Source organism: Crinia signifera, chromosome 8 (assembly GCF_055691185.1).
Source record: "Crinia signifera chromosome 8, ASM5569118v1, whole genome shotgun sequence".
NCBI lineage: Eukaryota > Metazoa > Chordata > Amphibia > Anura > Myobatrachidae > Crinia > Crinia signifera.
The window spans coordinates 91,026,873-91,050,731 of record NC_139224.1 but is presented as its reverse complement, the minus strand read 5'-3'; positions in this window follow the sequence as shown (position 1 = coordinate 91,050,731).

Below are 23,859 nucleotides of genomic sequence, written 5' to 3'. Positions count from 1 at the left end.
ATTTTTCGGGCCACCATAAGCATATGCTGGTGCTCCTGTCACTTTTTGGGAAACGATGCACCACCAAATTTATAGTGTGTGCAAAACATGGCACATGCTGGAAATTGCCCATATGTAATGCCTGCAAAATGTTACTGGCATTGTCCAACACCCCAAATCTTCGAGAGAATCTAAGTGGGGTAAGCCACTGGGAGATGATTTCCCTCAGTTTCTCTAAGAGGTTGTTGGTGCTGTGCCTCTTACTGAAAGTGGTGATACACAGCATAGCATGCCTTTGAAGGAGCTGGCGTGCAGGAGATGTTGCTGCTGCTGCTGCTGCTGCTGCTGCGGAAGGTTATGCATTTACCCAGTGGGCTGTCACAGTCATGTAGTCCTTAGTTTGCCCTGAACCACTTGTCCACATGTCCGTGGTTAAGTGGATAGCGGGTACAACCGCAGTTTTCAGGGCACCCAGGACACTTTTTCGGATGTCTCTGTACATCTTAGGTATCACCTGCCTAGTGAAGTGGAATCCATATGGGATTTGTTACCGGGGACATAATACCTCCATCAACTGTCTAAATCCAACTCCACTAATGGTGGACACCGGATGCACATCTAACACCAACATAGCTTTCAAGGCCACAGTTATCTGCTTTTCCATCAGATGACTGCTGTCGTACTTCGTCCTCATGAAAAATGACCATCGCAAGATCTGACAGCGGGATCTTGGGAGAGCCAGAAAGGCGCACCCTAGTCTGGGTGAGGGAACCCGAACAGGCTCGTGAACACGTTCAGATAGGGGGGTGTTCGGGGGTTTCCGGATTCCCGGAATCCGAACGCGCTGATCTCTAGTGTAAATTGTTTTTTATTGGTATAAATAAAAACTGGATTGGTATTAAAACTGGAATGTAAATTATTTATGATTGTACACCACACCCAGTCCATTTAGGGCTGTCCTTACATTTGCATGACCTTATTATTGTGTTCCTGCAAACCCATTATAATGAAACTATCTTAAAAACTGTAAAAACTATCTTATGTCTAAAAGAGACCATCCCAGAAATTCCCTGGGTCTGTGAATAAGTGTCAAAAGGGGTCTCTATCAAAAAACCCAGTATTTTGCAGAAATACCGGGTCTGAGCAGGAAAAGTCTTGGATCGTATATCTGAAATGGGTATAAGTGACTCTCTATGACTTTTTTATTATCAGCGAATGATTTAAACATGTATGTGTTTATTTTTTATATGTTAGCAGGGGTTAGCGTGGGGGAGAACTAGTTCAATCTCCACCTTGGTCATGCACAATGATTCTAACAGAAAAGCTTTAAAGATTGCAATGGGACAAGGGGTGCCAAAAAACCCTTCCACTGGCCCTGGCTCTGCTTAATGAGGAAGAGGTAAGGGGAAATATAGGTGACAGAGGGAAATAAGTTCCACCACCTCTCCTTTACTACTTTAAGTTCTGTACATAAGACTAATATGTTGCAAGACATATCTAATTCACTTACTCAAATTATCATAAAATTAATGCCAGCTTAGAGCTCCAGAAAATTAGTCACCACATAGACATTTGCTTCCAGTCACATTATTTTGTAAACAGAGTATGGCATTTGATCATTTCATCATCACCCTCCTGCCCGCTCTTAATTTGCAAACAGGTCAGCAACATTGCTGGAGCATTGGCTATAACCTTGGGACTCTTTGAGGCCTCATCCATATTCTGGAATGCCATTTAGTAAAGTAGGTGACTAAAGGGTGTTGTATGCTGGCCTGACATTCATGGTTAGTATATACTCGTCTTGAAAAAGTTCCCAGCTGACTACGGGAATGAAACGCGTTGACGTCATCAATCCACCTGAGACGGTGATCCAGTCAGCTTTTTCACAGTGGAAGCGTAAGCCATTCAAACGCTATCGGCAATCAGCCGCTTCACGCTTCACGCTGCCTGGGCTCATTGCAGCACAAACTCTCCCTCCGGCTCACCGCTGGCTGTACACTCATCCTCCAGCTGAAGTGCGGCTCTTCCCCCCCCCCCGAGCTGCCGGCCATCAGCTGTGTACAAACAGACATTCCCCACGTTACATCAATGGGACCTGGGTACACCGCAAAGCGGATTACTTCGCCAATCAAGTCACTCCTTATACCGCCGCGGTCAGGATGGTGATTCTCATCTGACTGCGGGCAGGTCACACCGGCGTGCTGCCGAGAGGAGTGACTACTTCATCTCGAAGGAATCCCATTCTCTAACAACTGGGACCGCTTGTAGGAGACCCTTGTAAACCTGCCTAAAGAAAGCGCTTTCATTTTGGGTGAGCATATCTAAATTTGTGACTGCTTATTACCTTTGCAATCAAACCTACCGGTTAGTCCATATACAATATACTCTGTATAAACCAGACTCTTCCACTCCCCCCATTTGATACTGCAGACTACCATCATCTGCAGATTCTTCTGCATAATCCTGCTGAGACAAAGTGTATTGCTGAAAATTTACCAAAAGCTAATTAGCTAATTAATTGGGATCCCAACTCTCGCTATATTTTATATTGTTTTTATATATTGTATGTTTATGTATAATTATATATTGTTTTCAGATAAAGATTTCTAAAAAAGATACAGTGTGTCCGGAACTCATCTTTATTCAGCCAAACCAGTGTGGTACTATTGTTAAATTATTTGTAATCAGCAGCGCAATTCACTCCAACCCCCCTTCCCAATTGTCTTTTTTTCTGTGAGTCTAGACGGGCTCACAGGAGTGTATGCTGCAGCTGGGAAATTCTTATATTTCTGACTAAATTAGTTCATTTGAACTCAACTATAACTGTCGAGCGCCAGGAGGTGTGTCTCGGAGTGTCCCAATCCAGGGCCACTCCGTCTCACACAAACCCCCCTGCTTAATATTTCATATATGTCTGGAAACTTTATCCACTTAAGAGGTCCTATGGGCAATTCTCTAACATTCAAAATGGTAGTCTTAATCACAAAATAAACAATACAATGAATCAAATAGGCAGGTATTTCCCCACAAAATCTAGCGGACGTTTTCTTGTAAGATACATAAATGTTTAAACTGATACAAACACATCTAAAAATAACACATGAAGATGCATAAGGGGGTAACTCTCAGAGGCAATGGAGATGCCTGCCTCCGGGCTTCAATCCCTAAATGTGAACCTGCGTATACAGCCGTACTGCTGTTCTTCACAGCAGAATCCAAATGTGACCGCAGCTCTTCCACTGGAGATCTGGGGTGCACCTGCTGTTGCTGCATAGTTAACTCACTCTGGGGGTTATTCTGGTTCACTCCTTCTGGCAAATTCCTTCTTAGATGGACAAAATAATGTACACTGGAGGGGGGCAGATGTAAAATGTGCAGAGAGAATTAGATTTGAGTGAGTTATTTTGTTTCTGTGCAGGGTAAATACTGACTGCTTTATTTTTACACTGTAATATAGATCTCACTTTGAAGTAAAACCCCACCCAAATCTAATTCTCTCTGCACAAGTAACATCTGCCCCACCTGCAGTGCACATGGTTTTGTCAATTTGAGAAGGAATTTGCCAGAAGGAGTGAACCAGGATAACCCCATCTGTTACAGGAGCTTTGCTAACACCTGCAATAAAGGAAAGATGACTCCTGTCTGATACCTCTCAGGCTGCACTGCAGCAAGGAATTGTACACTGCTGCTGTGAGATGGGATCCATCAAGGAACACTGACTCATGCTGCAGATGTCTGGATCTTGTGAGTCTGACCCACTGGCCATTGTAAGGGAAAGGAGGACACCAAATTCCAACTTGCCTGAGGGCAACTGGGATCAATTTACACATCTGCTCTAACATTCACATGTGACTCACAACTACTCTATTTTACAGATGTTTTGCAAGATTTGTTTATAACATGTTTGATTTTCAAAAAATATTTATTTGTAAATAATACTCATTATATCATTATTTTCAAAATCTTGGCAAATAAACTACTAATATAATTTAAGTGATGTTTTATGTATGCAAAAATTGACTGTTTAACACACTTGTCCTTTAATAAATACACATTGCAGCAGGTCACCAATTACATGTTTGCTGTACTTGATGCAAATTTCTGAAAACTCCTATGGTGCATGAAAGGTGGTCTTGTGATCAGGAAAGACAGTATCGGAAATGTAGCAGAATTGACTAATATATATATTTATTAATTAAATAATTTTTCTAAGAACCTATTATTGACTCCATAATTGTTCCCTTCAGTAAACTGTCCCTGTTCGAATCAAAAAATGAATTGTAATTTCTATTCATACCAATGGTAAAATTATTACTATTGTTTTAATAGATGCACTTAGTACCAACTTTTTAACACTTATGTGTATAATTTATATGTACAAATAAATGTGAATATATGTAATGTCAATATCTGTTGTTTATGGATTTATGTTATATTTCATAGATCAAAAAAGCCCCTGATGAAGTTCCTAACCGGAACGAAACGCGTTGGGTATTGATCAATCAAAATAAACAGGAATTTATTCCAGAAAATCAGAAGCTACAAGCATCTTTATTCTTTTATATATTTTTATATATTTTATATTAATTGAACGGACATTACATATTGCACTTAGGGCAATATAGGGTACAGCTTACAGACAAGCAGTGGCACTCGACAGTGCCACTGCTTGTCTGTAAGCTGTACCCTGCAATCACCCCCGGAGGGCACCCAGGTAGTTGTTTCCAGTGAGGAAGAGTGCCAGGCTGAACAGCATTGTATATATATATATATATATATATATATATATATATATATATAGCCAGAACTGTCAATCTGGGACTGTGTGTACAATGCTGGGCGGAGTCATACACACACTCACAGACTGATCGCACACACTATAGCTGCCATGGGCCACCAACAATGTGCACACACATTATAGGTGCCCTACCCCCACCACACAACTGCTATATACATAAAATACATACACAAGTGCCCGGGGACCATGCATCAAGGTCCAGTGACATCAACACCAGAGGCATGGCCTTGCACCGATCAAGGTCCTGCCTCCAGCTCACCCCCATAGGCTACAGCAATTACATTGATAACACCTCTTACTCCCACCCACATCACTTCCCAACCTGCCCTATAAGAAGCATGTTATCCCGTTCACATTGTGCTGCTGCTGCCGCCCTCCTCCTTCTGCTTTCTCAATGGAGCGCAAAGGTTCATGGAAATTGTAGTCCCCTTGGCATCCCGCTGCTGAAGCTCAGGTTTAACTAGGACTACATATCCCAGGCAGCCGTGCAGTGTGTGTCACTGGCAGCAGAGGAGGCAGCGAGGATACCATGGTGCTGGGTCCGGAAGCTGGTGAAATCCACCCGCCTTCCCCTCCACGCTGGTTGCTGGCGCTGTGTGGAAAGTGCCGCCGTGCAGCAGCAGGTAACACACAGCGTCTGCACCCCTCACCCTATATATAATTACATTGCTCTTTTTTGGTTTACTATCGCAGGTTCTGTATTATATAATGCACTTATATCCATGATCTGTATATTATGTAAATATGTAAATTTATGTATTTTCTGTTTGTCTATACTTAGGTGATTCTTTATTGAAATGTACGCATCATCTGGACGCGCCCGATCACCATGACAACGTACTATGCTCCCGGAGAAGGTGGGAGTGACGGAAGCTCCACATTTCCGGCGGCGGGGGGGGGGGGGGGGATTAAGTCACGGACAGGGACGGCGTGGCGAAGATGAATGCTTCTGGTATAAAGTATGTGATGTATATTCTTTTCTTGATACTGTACTGCCTGACGATGGGCCTAATAAAAGGTCCGAAACCTTGCTAAGCATAATTTTGAAGTGATGAGCCTTATGATGAGTGCCGGAGTTTGTCTATATATATATATATATATCTATATATATATAGATATAGATATATCTATATCTATATATATATATATACAAATAGTTTCTTTTGGTATAGGTGCACTGACACCTGCAAAGTTCAGTCCCTTTTTTGGGGTTAAATTGGCATTAGTCCAACTAAGTTCTTTCTAAAGAAAGATTGGCACTTGTCCAACTTCTTAGGACTGCTGCTCCCCGCTGTTTTTGTGCCCTATCCCTAGGCACACAGATAGATCTGGAAAAGATAGAATGACAGGGGGCGCCCAATAGTGCAATATCATTTTTATTTTTTTTAAATAATTTTTTATAACAGGTCACTTGTTGTACAAAACTTGTACCAAGTTATTCTACTGCAGTGGACTGATTACAACTAGACATAGTTTAAAATCCTCTGGCAAGCTGCATGCACAGACCGGAGGTCCCGTGAGTTCTGAACCACTGGTGATACCGATCTGTGATTGCAGCTTGCCAGAGGATTTTAAACTATGTCTAGTGGTAATCAGTCCACTGATAACTTGGTACGAGTTTTGTACAACAAGTTTTTATTTTAAAAAATAAAAACGATATTGCACTATTGGGCGCCCCATGTCCCTCTATCTTTATATATATATATATATATATATATATATATATATATATATATATATATATATATATATATATATATTGTGAAAATATAAAGAAGTGCGCTCTTATATTTTCATCATAATGGTACACAGTGGTAAAATCAATTGTAATTATTCAGAACATCAATACAAAAGGGATATTTCATTTGAATTGATGAATTTCATAAAATTTGAATGATTGATTCAACATCTGACTTAAATCATAATTAATGACCATAATGACCCTACGCGTTTCGTCCAAAGGGGACTTCTTCAGGGGTGAACAGGATCAAAAATTGATAGAATAAAAGGTCTAATTCTCTTCAATAATTAAAAGACAAGGTATAGACAGGCATCTGACAGGATGTGATTCATCCTATGAAATAACGTGGTTCTATTCGTAACCGGAATTCGTGATAGGCTTAAGGTAAAAATTATACTGCTGACCGACTGAGGTTCTTGTAGAGCACTAATCCTCAGTCTGAAAGATTCCTGATTCAGACTGAGGATATGATTTGGTTCAAAAATTGCTGAATGTACCTGATATACACAGTCAATAGACCCACCCCAAAAGGTCGACATGCATTAAGTTGACAGAGTTAAAAGGTCGGCAGGACGATGTTCAACATGCTATAGGTCTATAGGGTCAAAAGGTCGATTTGAAAGTGAGTTTTTTAAAGATTTTTTTTTTTAAACCGGCTTGTTTTTACTTCACCATCTATGTCAGCATTGAGGGAGAATAGCTGGGAACTGACCCCAAAGCATGGCGAGAAAGTAAGCCATGTGAGAGTTATGCATTACACTAATTGGGGGTCCATGTCGACAGTGGTTGACATTGACAGCAAAAATTGTGAAAAACTCATTGACCCTTTCATGTGCCTGCCTTTTTATGTTGATCTTTTGACCCTGTCGAGCTTTCCCATGTTGACCTTTTCCATTTCAAACTTTTGACTTTTTGAACCAAATGACCTACTGAATGTCGACCTGTTGACACTATTGACTGTCACAGTCAATCTAACAATCTAGACACAGTCTCTCTAACAATCACCATCAGTTGGTGGGCTTCAACTCAGAGGTAGCTATTAGGGTACATATAGACTATCCATTAATTGGTCCTCTTTTTTGTGCTATTAGATTCTAAACTTTCTCAAGGCAGTAAATTATATATTTGCGGAAGACTTACAGTACAATACAATTGTCTAATTAATCCTTCTGAACTCTCCTCAAAAATCTGTTGTTGTTTGACCCCTGGAGAGATCAGGTCCCTTTAGCTAAAGCTTAAACATTTTTTTAATGAGTTCATAATATTTATACAAGAATTGAAAATCTGTTCATTAATCAGGTATTGCCTAGTAATATCTCTGCTATTAGGATTCACCCAATTACTTGTTTCTGTTCATGGCCCTATTTTTCTTCTACTGGATCGATCACCTCCAATTCATCTTGGAGCCTCAATGAGTCTCTCGTGTGTGATAAGAAATTTATTTGACAAATTTATTAGAATATATCACCATTAATAGGTATCCAGATGTAGGCAATATGATTTTGTGGAGGCTCATAAGGCTATACTGAAAATATATCTTATTTAAATTGATTCTCAGAATTCAGATAATCTATGCAGATTTAACTACTCAACTACATACTTTCGAGGTAATACATAGGTAATTTACAGTATGTACCTTGCTGACCATGACTTGTGAAAGTACGAGGCAAACTTAACATGCTCATATCTAAATAAAAAAACTAATAATTGCCTTAGGTGTCAAGGCATATACTGTACATTTCTGGCAAAGAGGTTGAGGGCTAAATATGACCTAAAAATATTATAACAATTAAAGCCAGAAATGGGACATTTCTTCAAAATTGAGTAAACTAATTAAACTAATACTGTGCACGCACTGTGAGATTTGACATTAGATTTTGACTATATAGTCAAAATCGCATGCAGGTTTTTTTACCTTGCGATCCCGATGTGCACTCCCGGGACAGCACAAATCGAAACCCAGATAGACAGGGCAGCAATGAATGTATAGTGCAAATCGAAAGTAGATAACATGAATTGTATGTAAATAGTACAAAGATAGTAAATATTGCATAGCAATTGAATCTTAATGGTGTGTACACACTATCGATTTTGGCTTGCGATGCGATCTGATCGCATCGGGATTGCATCGCATGGCGCATGCGATCTGCATACAATTTTGACTATATAGTGCAGATCTGCACTATATAGTCTATGCAGCCAAGACTTTCTGGCTGCGATACGGGAGCGTGCATCGGGATCGCATCGGGATCGCAATGGTTAAAACCCATGCAATCTGCATGCGATCCCGATGCGATTTTTACTATATAGTCAAAATCTCAAGCACATTGTACAAGTGTGTACACACCATAAGTCGAATAGCAAGGGAATCTCATCTTGTGTACACACCATGGGCCAAATGTAATAGGGTGAGAGTTTCAGAAAGTGAGTTTTTCCCTTTTTTTTTAAAGCAGCAATCAATTACACTGCAAAATCAGGTTGATTTTGCCATGTAATTGATTGCTGCTTTAAAAAACATGGGAAAACTCTCCCAAAATTTTTAACTTTCTGAACTCTCACCCTATTACTATTGGCCCCCATAAGTCTATTTGAATTTCTATGCATTTGAGCTCAGAGATATCATTAGACATATTAGAGAGCCCTAAAATCACAGAGATTGGGAAAAGCTAATGGGACATATGTCTTTTCAGTGATTTATTATAAACAGTTTAAATCTATTTTATTTCCTCATCGCTGTATACTTATCAATGGTTTTCATAAATGGCCCTGCTCCATAAACAGGGAAATGAATCTAATCTATACCCTAGTTATTGGCTCATTTCTACTGAATAATGAAATTACATTATTTTCTAATTTCTAAAATTCTAACTATGAAATTAAATAATACTGGAACAATAGATCTAATTTATGAATTTAACAAATGGAAATCTCCCCCCCCCCCTCATTAGATGCGAAGAAGGCATTGATAGTATATTTTTGACTTGTTTGTTTGCTACTCTAATGGACCCCACACTAAATCACTCCGAAAATGCCTGAAAACACATGTAAATTGCTCTGTGTGTAAACTACACAGCTATTTAAATGTGAGGCCTTGTTGTTCTGAATCTCCCCAAGATTCAAAACAGCCAATCAGATAATTAAGAGCAGTCACTCAGAAGCTCCTGCTCATCTCTAGCATATGTGGCGCAGGCAGATGAGCAGAGCCTTCTGAGCGGGCTAAGCAGCACTTCCAACCCCCCTCCCCCACCTGCAGCACCAGTGACCCCCCTCCCCCACCCATGGTTTCCAACCCCCACTCCCCACCCGCAGAACCCCAAACCCCCCCTCCACCCAAAGCACCCCACCACCTGCAGAACTCACCCTGGTCTCAGGGGCGATGGTACTGGTCTCCAGGGGTGGTGGTCCAGGTCCCCCTCATCCATTGGCAGCAGCGGAGTAAATAAAAAAATAATTTTAAAATGGCCACGGTCAGCCAATCACGGCTTGTCGAGTCATTGCCCAGCCCCTTAAAGCTAGCTATATTAGCCAGCTTGAGACAGGGGGCAGGCAGTCTGACAGCGGAGAAGGAGCAGAGAAGAGCTCCTGAAGAACAAGTCCTGGGAGGTGGTGGCCAAGCAATAGAGCTAAAAAGCTGCCAACCTAGGTGAAGAACACAGATGAAGAGGCTGAAGCCCTGGGAAGCGGTGGCCATGCAAAAGAGCTTAAAAGTGCGCTGCCCCAGGTGAAGATGCCGCAGAAGCCCTGGGGGGGGGGGGGGGTAGGGGCCCCCTGGGTGAAGACAACATGCAGTTTAATCAAAATTGTTAAAACCTGTTTCTGTTTTTATTTTAATATTTCCTTTACAGGGGGCTATATGTACCGGAGGGCATTTATTGCCCCACATGCTGGTACCTGTTGTTCTCCCAAGTACCAGCATGTGGGACAGGCTTGCTGGGACCTGTAGCCTTACTGTAAAAGACAATATTACTGATAAAACAAGCTATCAACCCTGCACCCACTGCCCAGGCATGCAGGGGATAGCCCCAGGTTTCATCCCATGCCTGGGGTGCCCTGGAGAGGGGGGACCCCTTTATTTGGGTGGGTCTCCACATCCTTAAAAACTCCTGGCCTAAGCTGACTAGTTATGTTGGGTAATTCTTGGCCATGGGACCCATCAAGCTTGTTTCCTCGCTATGGCATTACACCCCCTGCTAGTGAAGCCTGGTGCTGGTCACCCCTACTCATTTTGTCCCCCGTATTTTGGAAACCACGGCCAGCTCAAGAGCCTGGTCACCAAAATATGGGGGACCCCTATTCACTTTGTCCTCTCTATTTTGGGAATCAGAACCACTCCAAGAGCCCGGGACATGCTCTTGGGGGGGACCCCATGCAATTTTTATTACATTATTTATTTTTCTATTATAGACAAAGAAGATGACACTCCCCCAGGCATTATTCCAACCCATTATTTAAATTTCAATAATTTTTGTTATTCCCCTGAAGTCGCCTAAACACTTTCTGTGAAATATTTTAAATCTCTCATGCTGAATCTCCCATTAGGAATCTCTTGCACAAATCTATCTGTGTGTGGGCTCATTATCTGAGAGATTCAGAGTAAGGGAAATCTCTCATGCTGAATCTCCCATTATTAATCTCTGGCACAAGTCTCTCCATGTGTAGGAAGCCAAACTTTACAAAGTTTGGCCGTGGAAGATGGAGAACCCATGTTTAATGTTTATTAAGATCGGAAATGGCACTTGGGCCCTTATTCAGATCTGATCGCAGTAGAAATATGTTTGGAAAATGGGCAAAACCATGTGCACTGCAGGTGGGGCAGATGTAACATGTGCAGAGACAGTTAATTGTGGGTGCAGTGTGTTGAATCTGAAAACTAAATTGCAGTGTAAAAATAATACATCCAGTATACACCCTGCACGGAAACAAAATAACTCACCCAAATCTAACTCTCTCTGCACATGTCCCTGCCCCACATCTGCCCCACCTGCAGTGCACATGGTTTTGCCCATTTTCCAAAAAAAATTGTACTGCGGTCAGATCTGAATAAAGGCCTTGGTAAGGATGTCCCCTGTCACCATACATTTTTTACATTTCTGTTAAGCCACTTGTGTGCTTAATTATTTCCAATCTTGATAATAGGAGAATTGTTGTTGATAAAGACTTTACTTTACTTTAGATTACGGAAGAAACAAAAGTATTTTGGTATAATTATTACACTCAGTTTTGCGTCTCAATATAATAATAATTTTCCTGCTCTTTTTCCTTCAATTGTATATAATCTTCAGGCATGGATGAAACAGAGAGTATCCTGATTTTAATAGGATGGCCTCTGTTTGGATGAATGAAAGAATATTTATCTTATGTAAACCTCAGTTCTTCTCAATAAAGATAACCCCTGAAGCTGCTCCTGATATACAGTACCACAAACCACTAACTCTGATTCTAGGGACTCAGCCATCAGATGGGATTCTCTGGCTCTCATAATAGAAATGAAAAACTGTCAGCTCTCAATCCAAGCTGTAGTCCAAACTACTCATTATAACATTGTTTTCAAAAACGCCCCAATTGAACCGCAAATAGCATTTAAGTGATGTTTCATTTACAGTATGCAAAAGCATGACTGATAAAAACACTTGTCTTTTAACCCCTTGGGTGGTATGCCCAGAAATTTTCCAGGACAGCTCGTTGCGGCAACGCAGCTCAGCCTGGAAAATATCTCGGCATACCATTATGCTGCAGTACGTGCACACCAGTGGTGCCTCCAGCTGTGCACCACTGGCGCACCACCTCTAGCCCCCGCCCCCCATTGCTTCTGCCCCCCGCCCAATCACCTTGGCTCTGGCGATCTTATGCCGGAGCTGCCCTGACCCCTGCCAGCTGCCATTCACTTTATATCAGTGACAAAGGCGGCAGACTGTAGGATGTTTGGGGCAGCTCAGGGGGACTCGGGAGCGTTCAGGAGTTCAGGCACCCAAGTACTTCCAAGCAACCGCCAACATCCCGAGCCTGCCACCTGTGGTCACTGTTGTGACTGGCGGTTGGGGCAGTGGCGTCAAGGGAGCTCAGCCTATGGCGTACAAACGTTCTGTGATGGCTTTTGCTGGGGTAGGATTGGTAGGTTTGTCCTGCCCCAGCAATACCCACCACTCAGGGGATTAATACATTGCAGGTCACCAAATACATGTTTGCCATACTTGATGCAGCCCCAGCAATACCCACCACTCAGGGGATTAATACATTGCAGGTCACCAATTACATGTTTGCCATACTTGATGCAAGAAATTTGTTCTTAAAATGTCAGATCATTGTTATGACATTGAAAAGTAAATAGTGTGTATCTAATCAAAATCAGGAGATAGTAGTCACTGGGTACAGTACACAAGAATTAAGCAGTACACGAGAATGGTCAGGAGAATAGCCGGAATCATGCACTGGAAACCACGGATGTCAGACAAAGCACTGGGACCGCTGGAGCAGGTTAGTGAACCTATACTCTGGCAGGGGATACCTTTTATAAAGAGCTAATGAGCTCAACTGTCAGAACCGAGCTAGAGCCTCACAGGTTACCTAATCATGCAGACTATGAATGGACTCACCCAGCTGCTGCAATCAACCTGCAGTGTTCCAACTAACACAGAGCTTGGTCAGAAGCATGAGACAGAGCAGAACTAGCAGGATTTCACAAGCAGGTAATACTAAAATACTTCATGGTTGCCTACCTGACCCTCTTCTTCAGGGAGAAAATGCTCTGCTCCTGCACTTCCCTGGTAATGTATGATTGCCATCACCTGCGGTGAAATACCTTTCTTATCAATTACCTAGTTTACCACAGGTGATGGCAATCATACATTACTAGGGAAGTCCAGGAACAGAGCATTTTCTCCCTGAAGGAGAGGGTCAGGTAGGCAACCATGAAATACTTGAATGTTGTGACAGTCAGTCTGAGATCATTTGAGAACATCTTCCCTTGCATAGGGCTTACAGATTTCTTAAACCACGTTTAAAAACCAGAATCAATCCAGGGTTATCATACTGCTCCCACTATTACACAGCAAAGGACACAATCTTTTGTGAAGCTAAAATAATTATATCCCTGAAAACGTACAGACATTTTTAAACTTTTCACCAATTATGGCCAGGAGCCAAACACTTTCCTACACTTTTGGCATTAGGATCACCAACTCTAAACTGGCTTACCTCAGTTAATTCTCCCAGTCTTCCAGTATCAAAAATTTTGCCTCTGTACTTTTTCGGAAAACATATGAATTTGGCTGTTTTTTGCAAAAAATATGCAAAAGTCTAAAATTCGCATCTCTATTACATCTCACCCATGATCTCAAGTCTACTGACCACCATGATCCAGATTCAGAATTTAAAAAAGTAATTTTTACATATGTTGTAGTGTTTACTTCAAATTACCTGAAATATCCATAGAACACTGATACTGTCACCTGTTGCAAATTCTTTACTTAAATAGTTACATAGAAATAGAAAAAGATGAAACTTTATTGTGGTGCACTCTGGTCCTTTAGCTACAATTTATAAACTTGATTGACTTATGTTTTTAAAATGATGTTGGTAATTCCTAAACCCTACCAATAGTCCTAACATTTCTTTATTGTCCTTTCAAGTTATATGTATGTGAAAAAAAATCTTCTTCTTCTTCTTCTTCTTCTTCTTCTTCTTCTTCTTCTATCACCCATGAAACGCTGGCTGTTCCCATGGATGCTTCCCCTCGCCACCGCTCCACGCCCCCCGCCCACACTGGTGGATGCGAAAGGGATAGCAAACTAGCAGTTTGCTTTGCCCACTCACACTCAGTGTATGCACATGCACAGAAATGTGCATGCGCATTAGGGAAACATCGTTCCTCCATGCGAATAAGTCATATTGTGTGTTTGTATTCTTAAATTAGAACAACAAAATCAGTCAAATTTTTTCAAAGAAATACATCAACTGTAAATGCACTATTAACTAACCAAACTGTATTATTTTTTGTGTTCTGTTATATTCTGTCCAGTCAGTGTAATAATGCAATAATTTTGTCACTGAACAAGTTCTCCTGATATACTGTACTGTATGATGAGACAAATCTTTGAATGACTTATAGAGGTAATAATGCTGTTGTATACTTGTCTGCTCTCACTGCTGATCTCAGTATGTTACTATTTTTAATTACAGAATAGGATCATCAAGGGCTCCAGGCAGTCCCTTGTGCAATCAAGCTGAATCAGTTAGCCTACAATGTTTGTAGTTAAATGATTTAGTAAACTTTAATAACAAATTAAGGTTTGGAGTTACTGCAGGCCCTAGTGTAAAATACGGTATATTAATAGGTACAAGCACACAGTGGCTACTTAATGCTGTAGAGTACAACTACACTTTAGAAATTGATCTAATTAAAAAATGATATACAGTATGTGCAGATGTGTGCTTATGCACTGTCACTTCTGTTACACCTAGCAGCCCCTCTGGGCGCACCAGTTACAGGTGACTCAGAAGGTTCCAAGTGTCTGTTATACTCATCATGTTGAACAAACAAAATACCTGGAAGTGGCAAAACTTCTTTACTAGATTCAATATCAATGTTAGTGATCGATGTTAATGGAAATCGATAATGATAGACTATATCATTGAGAGCCAATGATGGTAACAGATTGTGACAGACAGTATTGGAAACCTTTTGTAGTATACAGCATCAATGCTTAGTAGTTGTGATGGTTGTTATCGGTGGTAGAGAGGTACTGTATGTATAACATCTGGTAGGATTCAGGCAGCATGGATTTGCACCAAAATCACTATACAGGAGAGTTTCCCAAATGAAATTCACAAATAGAATGCAGCTAGTCTGATGAAAATATTTTTAAATATTGCCCTGGATTTTGGGAGTGTTCTTCTGGTTGCCTTTATAGGTTCCAGTGCAAGATGATTGACTGCAGTGATCAGCTCACAGACATGCAAACACAGGATTGGTTGTGAAGCAATCAGGAGACTGAACAATATGCCCGCACCCATGATTGAGTTTTAGAGGGAACACTGGTGTGGTGCTGGCAGACCAAAAGCCTGAAGTAATGAAGGAGAAGAAGAGTGCTACAGGGGATATGGGGGTGATTCAGACTGTGGGCCAAATTCCCTCCCCAGTCTCATGTTTGGGGTATGCACATGCGCATGTGTGAATATGCACATGTGGAAATCCCGGAGCAAACGCCTATGGCGAGTTTCGCACTTGTCTGGGTGTTCACTCCAGGATGGGCAGACAGGGGGAGGGCAGGAGGTGGACGCAGTGGATCACCCAAAATGTCATGGGTGTGCCCAAAAAACAGTGGGTGCACCCATGAACACGCTGGGCATACCCCTGCAAATGGCAATACACAGAATTCAGTCTACTTGCACTAAAAGAAAATGTCCCAATGTGGTCACTCCAAGAAAAAGTGGAGACCACATTGGGACATTTTCTTTTAGCGCAAGTAGACTGAATTCTATGTATTGCCATTGTCTATCTGGATGGTCCGGTGACCATCATTTTTTAGTCTTCTGCAGCTTTAAGTTTACAGCGCCATAGATGAAAATGTTTTTTTTTCTTCTTTTTTTTGCATTGTATACCCCTGCAAATGCAGGGGTGTTGAGGCTTGCTTGCGGACAGACTATGAGGCAGAGGAAATAATGAATAAAGGACCTTATTTTGAATGGTGAGCCAGCGTACCACCATTCGCAAGGCGGGATCTGGTTCACTCACAAGGATGTGAATTTGCATCCGAGTGAATGAACCAGAATAACCCCCAAAGCATGCTGCTGAGCACAGCTTGGCACAACCACAAAACTAGCAGTGCCATAATATAAAATTACAAAATATTAGTCATCTATGGGGCATGGAGATTGAAGTGAGTAGACACTATTACAAATAAATACTGAAGGTGTTCAGAAGTGTGCAGGTGACATTATTAGTAGTAATATATGACAGGCATACACAGCACTACAAGTGGTCAAAAATACAGCATCTATTTCTATTGAAATCTTTATACTGCTGGCAGTTGAGATTGCAGTGAATTCAGCAGCAGTACCCTACAGCTTGTGAATTTAACTGCCATTGGTTACAGTGCCAATGGTTAAGTGCATAGTTATATCCAAGAAGGAGTGCTGTGTGTAGAAGTATATTACTGCAGGAGGGAGTGTGGGAGTGGTTTTCTGCTCAGTATATTACTGCAGGAGGGAGTGTGGGAGTGGTTATCTGCTCAGTATATTGCTGCAGGAGGGAGTGTGGGAGTGGTTTTCTGCTCAGTATATTACTGCAGGAGGTAGTGTGGGAGTGGTTTTCTGCTCAGTATATTGTTGCATGAGGGAGTTTATGGTTTTCTGCTCAGGTGGGTAGCTGATTTGTCCTAGGTAGAGCCTTGAAAAAGCCTGCAAGGGCGAAATGCGCATCGGCAATAGGCCTCTGTAAATCTGTGATTAGATGTAGCCAATGTATTATATTTTATTGTGTATAGTCAGTATATCCAGTGTGTTGTTAGCGGTGGAGAGCGCCGACAGCAAAGCACACTCATAGCAGTGTGGGTGCACGCTGTCAGTGATACGACTGACGTCTGACAGCGGGGCAACCCAGTCGGGTACAGCGGTGTGCAGACGCTGACCCAGGCTACCCGATAAGCCGGGCAGCGTGTTATACAGACACCGGTAGTGGGCGCATAGGTATCTAACCAGCCAGCCGAGCAATAAAGTGCATTAACGCCGGCTGAGGAGAGTTATATGGTTAGATCGGCTGTAACCTGGCCAGTGAGCTCCAGGCTTTATTTGTGAGTGTAACCTAGCCGGAGTGCACAGTGTGCAAGACCCGGTGTAGGTTTGTTATCTCACCCATAATATAACACGCACATGAGTATAGGGTGTATAGTGATTAATACATTTACTGCCCAGAGATACTAACAGGGGCAGCACCCCTAATAGATACCAATGTGAGAGGTAATAACAACACCTGCACACATGCTGTCTCAAACAAAAACCCCCGCTAATGAACACTAATCTATAAACATTTAGGATATGACACAAGAGGAGTGCCATATCCACTGTTAAGACTGAATAACCCAGAGTGTGTTTTTCCTGTGAAAAATTTAAACATTAATCTGTCTAATATTAAAAATCGCTCAGTGTGTACATAAAACCTGAAGTAGCACAATCTAAGATAAAGATTGAGAAAATTATATATGAGTCAAACCTTACCTCAGAGAACTCACACGCATGTACAACCTATCACAGTGTAATTACTATGCAACTATACATGATAGCGCAATACAGTAATAGAAAATTGGCACTGGGATATTGAAATTATTAATACCCTGAAGCCATCTAGTGCGGACACCACTACAATTCGGTCCAGCACAGGGCATCAACATAAATGCACATGGTAGAGCCGTGTGATTGCACAGTGTGTATGCAATCAGAAGATTGCACAGTGTGGATGTAATAAGGACACATCAGATATTAAAGGGAGAGTGAGGGGCTCTTGCGGCAGACACATCTCCTATCTGAGTGTGGAAATTATAGATACGCACCTAATACCAATCTGGGGTGACTCTTAGCTACACGAACAAGGATATCACTGTAAACTGTACCCTTTGCGATACAGACAGATTAACCAGGATAGAAATGTATTTGTAACATTTGTGCAACAGTATTAAGATACACTGATTACGCATGAAAATAAGAAACATTTAATGCTACAAATAAAGAAACTTACACACTGAAGAAAGGATAGACACATTGAAAGGTCCGCAGTAATCTGGGACTAGATCTGACATACACTTCTTTCTCTATAAAGCAGCACAGCGTGTATAAGTAAATATACATCTGGCACATCTAATGGGATAAGGCATCATTAAAGCCTTCCTTCTAATATTGGAATCAACAGAATACAGAGACCTAATTTTAATCTTTTCTAATTTTCTTTTTCCTATCAACCTTTTTTTAACAAATTTTCGCCAAATCAATCCCTGTTACAGGGAATTATACTATCAGGTCCAACATAATTAATAAAATTGTAGAATATACATCACATTTGATGGCCTGTTAGCTATAGAAGTGAAATATAACTATCTAAAATTAAAGTATACACCTTTAAGGTATCACACCATTGTGTTTTAGGTCGTATTAGACTGTGTAGATGTGGAGTGCGTCTAAATAAACTGATTTTCTTTCTTACTTTTTCATATTGTACACCTTAAATTCTAATCAGTAGGCAGCACCCTAAGCCAGGGAGGGAATATATATGCTCTAAATTCCCCCTGACTGACAGTTTCGCCATCCACAAATTGTAAAAGAATAACAATAATCTTTGGTGCGGGTCCCCCCTTTCCCTTCTTTTTGGGTAGCTGATTAGTATCAGCAGTATAAAACTGCAGGGGGGGAAGTGAATTTAGTGTGCTTTTGAATTTAACTGCCATTGGTTAAAGTGCCATTGTTTAAGTGCATTGTGTTTGAGTTATAACCAAGAAGGAGTGGTGTGTTTAGAAGGTGAATTGTGGAATTAATCTGAGGGGAATGTTTATTTTGCATGTTTAAATAGTGTGGTTTTTTTTTCTCAGTATCTGGTCCCTGCTGCCTCCCCCCCCCCCCCCCTTAAGGTGGGTACACACGGGGGCAATATTGGCTGAAATCGCTGCGCGCTCCCGTGTGCACTCCCTAATGGTGGCTGGTCGCAGGAGCATGCGGCTTCCCCCGGTGCTGAGCAGGAGGTCAGCGGAGATCAGCGGCAGAAGGATTCCCTTCTGCTGCTGCTCCCTCCTCCCTTCGCGTCCCTCCTTCCTCCGTTCGGGTCTCTCTCCTCCCCGCCGCGTGATAGCAGCAGCGTCTGCTGCTGCTCCCTCCTCCGTTCGGGTCTCTTTCTACCCCCCCCCCCCCCCCACTGCGTGATAGCAGAAAGCAGACGCTGCTGCTCCCCCCCACCCACTGACAGTAGCAGTGTCTCCTTTTTATTGCTGATAAAAAGGAGACACTGAGCAATATGATTCCTGGCAATATATCGCTAGCAATCATATTGCACCGTGTGTACACAGCTTTACTTTTGTAAATGTGATAGAAATTTATGTCATTAACATTAAGGTTCCAGACTCATGACATTGCCAAACACTAATGACAAATCCACTTTGGTTTAAAAGGTGTTAAATTATTTTTTATGTTACTTTTGATTACTTGTTACTTTGTTTTCCAAACTTAGCAGTCAAACCTTGTATGATGATAATTATGGCTTTTTTCTTGTTTCTTTAATGATGCTTTTGCTCTGGGCACATTGCCATGGTTTGCTCTCAGTTTTCTGCTTTTATTTAACTACAAGCTTCCCATTAACATATTCTAAGTCTGAATTTTCTGGTCGAGCATCAGTGCAGTCACAAACAGATTATAGCTCAGGGAAACCACTAAAAAGCCAAGTCACTTCATGGAAGTAATTTATCTGTTCTCAAATTAGAGATGTGCGGCGGCTTTTTTGGGTTTTGGTTTTGGATCTGGATCTCCCTTTGTGTTTTAGATCTGGATTGATTTTGGCAAAACCACCCTTGTGGGTTTTCGTTTTGGATCTGGATTTTTATGAAAAAATGCTAAAAATGGCTAAAATAACAGAATTTGGGCCTGTTTTTGCCCCTAAAGTATTATTAACCTCAATAACATTAGTTTCCACTCATTTCTAGTCAATTTTGATCACTTCACAGTTTACAAAATTGTTTTCATTTACTGTAGTTGGGCCAAAAGGGTATACCGAGGTAGCTGGATAACTAAGCTAAGCGACAGCAGTGGGCATCACATACATATGGACCTTACACTTCCAACCTGGCACATCTTGGAAGCAGAGTGGCACTGCAGGGGCAGACAGGGTGGCAGTTTAATAAACTATCCCAAAAAAAGAGAAATGCTCCAAAGAGCAAAAAATAGGTATCGGCCTTGTCATGACTGGTGGTAGCAGCTTCAGCACTTCTATCAGGTTGCTGATCTCCCACTATTTCCTCCTCCATCATCCTCCAAAAATGTGTTTTTATTTTATTTATTACTTTTATTTATTTTTCTTACTTTACACTGGACACAGCCTGTCACACTGGACACAGCCTCTTGGACACTGGACACTGCCCCTGGACACAGCCCCTGGACACTGCCTCTGGACACTGCCCCTGGACACTGGACACAGCCTCTTGACACAGCTCCTGTACACTGGACACAGCCGTCACACTGGACACAGCCCCTGGACAATGGACACAGCCTCTGGACACAGCTCCTGTACACTGGACACAGCCGTCACACTGGACACAGCCTCTGGACACCGCCCCTGGACACAGCTCCTGTACACTGGACACAGCCGTCACACTGGACACTGCCCCTTGACACTGCCCCTGGACACAGCCCATCACCCTGGACACAGCCCCTGGACAATAGACACAGCCCATTACCCTGTACACAGTCCGTCACCCTGGACACAGCCCCTGGACAATGGACACAGCCTCTTGACACAGCTCCTGTACACTGGACACAGCCGTCACACTGGACACAGCCCCTGGACAATGGACACAGCCTCTGGACACAGCTCCTGTACACTGGACACAGCCATCACACTGGACACTGCCCCTTGACACTGCCCCTGGACACAGCCCGTCACCCTGGACACAGCCCCTGGACAATAGACACAGCCCATTACCCTGTACACAGCCCCTGGACACAGCCCCTGGATAATGGACATAGCCTCTGGACACCACCCCGGGACACAGCTCCTGTACACTGAACACAGCCGTCACACTGGACACTGCCCCTGGACACAGCTCCTGGACACTGGACACAACCCCTGTACACTGGACACAACCCCTGTACACTGGACACAACCCCTGTACACAGCCCCTGTACACTGGACACAACCCCTGTACACAGCCCCTGTACACTAGACACAGCCCCTGACACACTGGACACAGGCCCTGTCACACTGGACACAGCCCCTGTACACAGTCCCAGTACACTGGACACAGCCCCTGTACACTGGACACAGCCCCTGTACACTGGACACAACCCCTGTACACTGGACACAAACCCTGTACACTGGACACAGACCCTGTCACACTGTACACAGGCCCTGTCACACTGAACACAGCCCCTGTACAGCCCCTTGTACACTGGCCACTGCAGCCCCTGTACACTGGACTTGTGTACAGCAGCCCCTGCAGACCCTAATCGAGTGAGCAGCAGCAAAATAATATATTATTATTATAGCACAGCACAGAGCACAAACACCCTCTTCCCTCTCCTATTCTGGAGTAAGGAAGGTGGTGCGCGCGTGCGTCTTATATAGAATCCAGATCCCGCGAGAATCCGACATGACGTTTTGCCTCATTTTCGGTCCGGAATTTAGGCAGGAACTCCCGAGCCGGCTCGGATCCCGACTCGGATCGCGATATTCGGATCTGTCGGATCACGGAGATCCTGACCCGCTCATCTCTATCTCAAATACAGTATAACATAGGTACTACTGTATATAACTTATATGGTACTTTTCATATACCGTAGTTTGACATATGCTAATCCTAAATCACATAGATGTACTATATTTTATGACTAAATACAACAAATTGATTTACTCCTATTTCCTTTACAGTTTCCCATTTGCATACAGTGCCTAATTCAGATGTGGTTGGAGTATTAATAATTCTGCTGCCTTGGACGCGGCAGCAATGCTATGATATGGTAATGAAGCATGAGGCATCTGGTATAGGTTTCATTAGGTCAACGTGAGTTAAAGTCGACGTGCAGGAAGGTAGACATGACTAGGTCGACAGGGTCATTAGGTCGACATGGGTAAGGTCGACAGGGCCATTAGGTCAACGTGGGTAAGGTCGACATTGAAAAAGTCAACAAGTTTTTTTATTAGGGAATGTCGACACAGTCACCGCGTCCCCTCGCATTTCTCGCTATGCTCGGCATACTATTTTATTCTCCCACCTCGCTACACTCGGCACACTATTTTATTCTCCCACCTCGCCCTAGTGGATGGTAGGGCATGAAATACCGCCTTTCGGTACATGTTGTGTCGACATGGAGAGCGAAACGTAGCACTGCGTCCTTTCGCCTGGCTCGCGACGCTCGCCAGGCTTCGGGCACATTATTTTATTCTCCCACCATGCCCTAGTGTATTATAGGGCATGAAATACCACCTGCCCGCACATTTATGCTCAAAAAACAGCAAAAAAAAGCCCATGTCGACCTAATGACCCTGTCGACCTTACCCATGTTGACCTAATGACCATGTCGACCTAATGACCCTGTTGACCTAACCCATGTCATGTTGACCTTCCTGCATGTCTGCCTTAAGTCATGTTGACCTAAATGCATGTTGACCTAATGGTGTTGACCTAATGCTTGTCTACCATCACGCTGGTGACCCAGGGCCTTATTCTAGTTCACTCTTAGAGGCAAATTCCTTCTTAGCTGGACAAAACCATGTGCACTGCAGGGGGGCAGATGTAACATGTGCAGAGAGATTTAGCTTTGGGTGAGTTATTTTGTTTCTGTGCAGGGAATATACTGACTGCTTTATTTTTACACTGCAATATATATCTCACTTTGAAGAAAAACCCCACCCAAATCTAATTCTCTCTGCACATGTTAAATTTGCCCCCTGCAGTGCACATGGTTTTGTCCAGCTAAGAAGGAATTTGCCTCTAAGAGTGAACTAGAATAAGGCCCCCAATGACCATATCCTGTCACAATAGGCATATAAATAATAATTATTTTATATTATAATCTGTCTTGTAGTCTTAAAAAATCTAATACCAAAATCTAATAACAATAACTATACTTTATCATTAGTTTAGTTAATAAATAAAGACATTAGGACAAATGTAATAGGATGTGAGAATCAGAAAGTGAGAGATTTTGGGAAAGTTTTCCTATATATAAAAAAAAAAAAACGGCAATCAAGTACATAGCAAAATCAACCTGGTTCTTCAATGTAAATGATTGCTAATTTAAAAAAAAATGAAAACAATTCTCACAAAAGCTCTTATTTTCTCATTATCACATACTATTACATGTGCTCCCTTATGTTTATCAGATTTGGCTGTTTTATATATAAAATCAAAGTAACATTCCTTATAAAATCTTATGTTATTAAATTGTAATGAAAAGATAGACAGAAGTACAATGTGTCCAATTGTGTTTCCAAAAAGAGGCAGATAGACTTGTGGAAACAAGGGAAATTAATTTAATTCACAATAAAATAGATGTATGGATACTGAGAGTTTGTATTAAATGCTGGAATGGGCAGATATTACTGCAAATAGTAAAAAGCAACAAAGAATTAGGTGCAAATATTCTAATATGT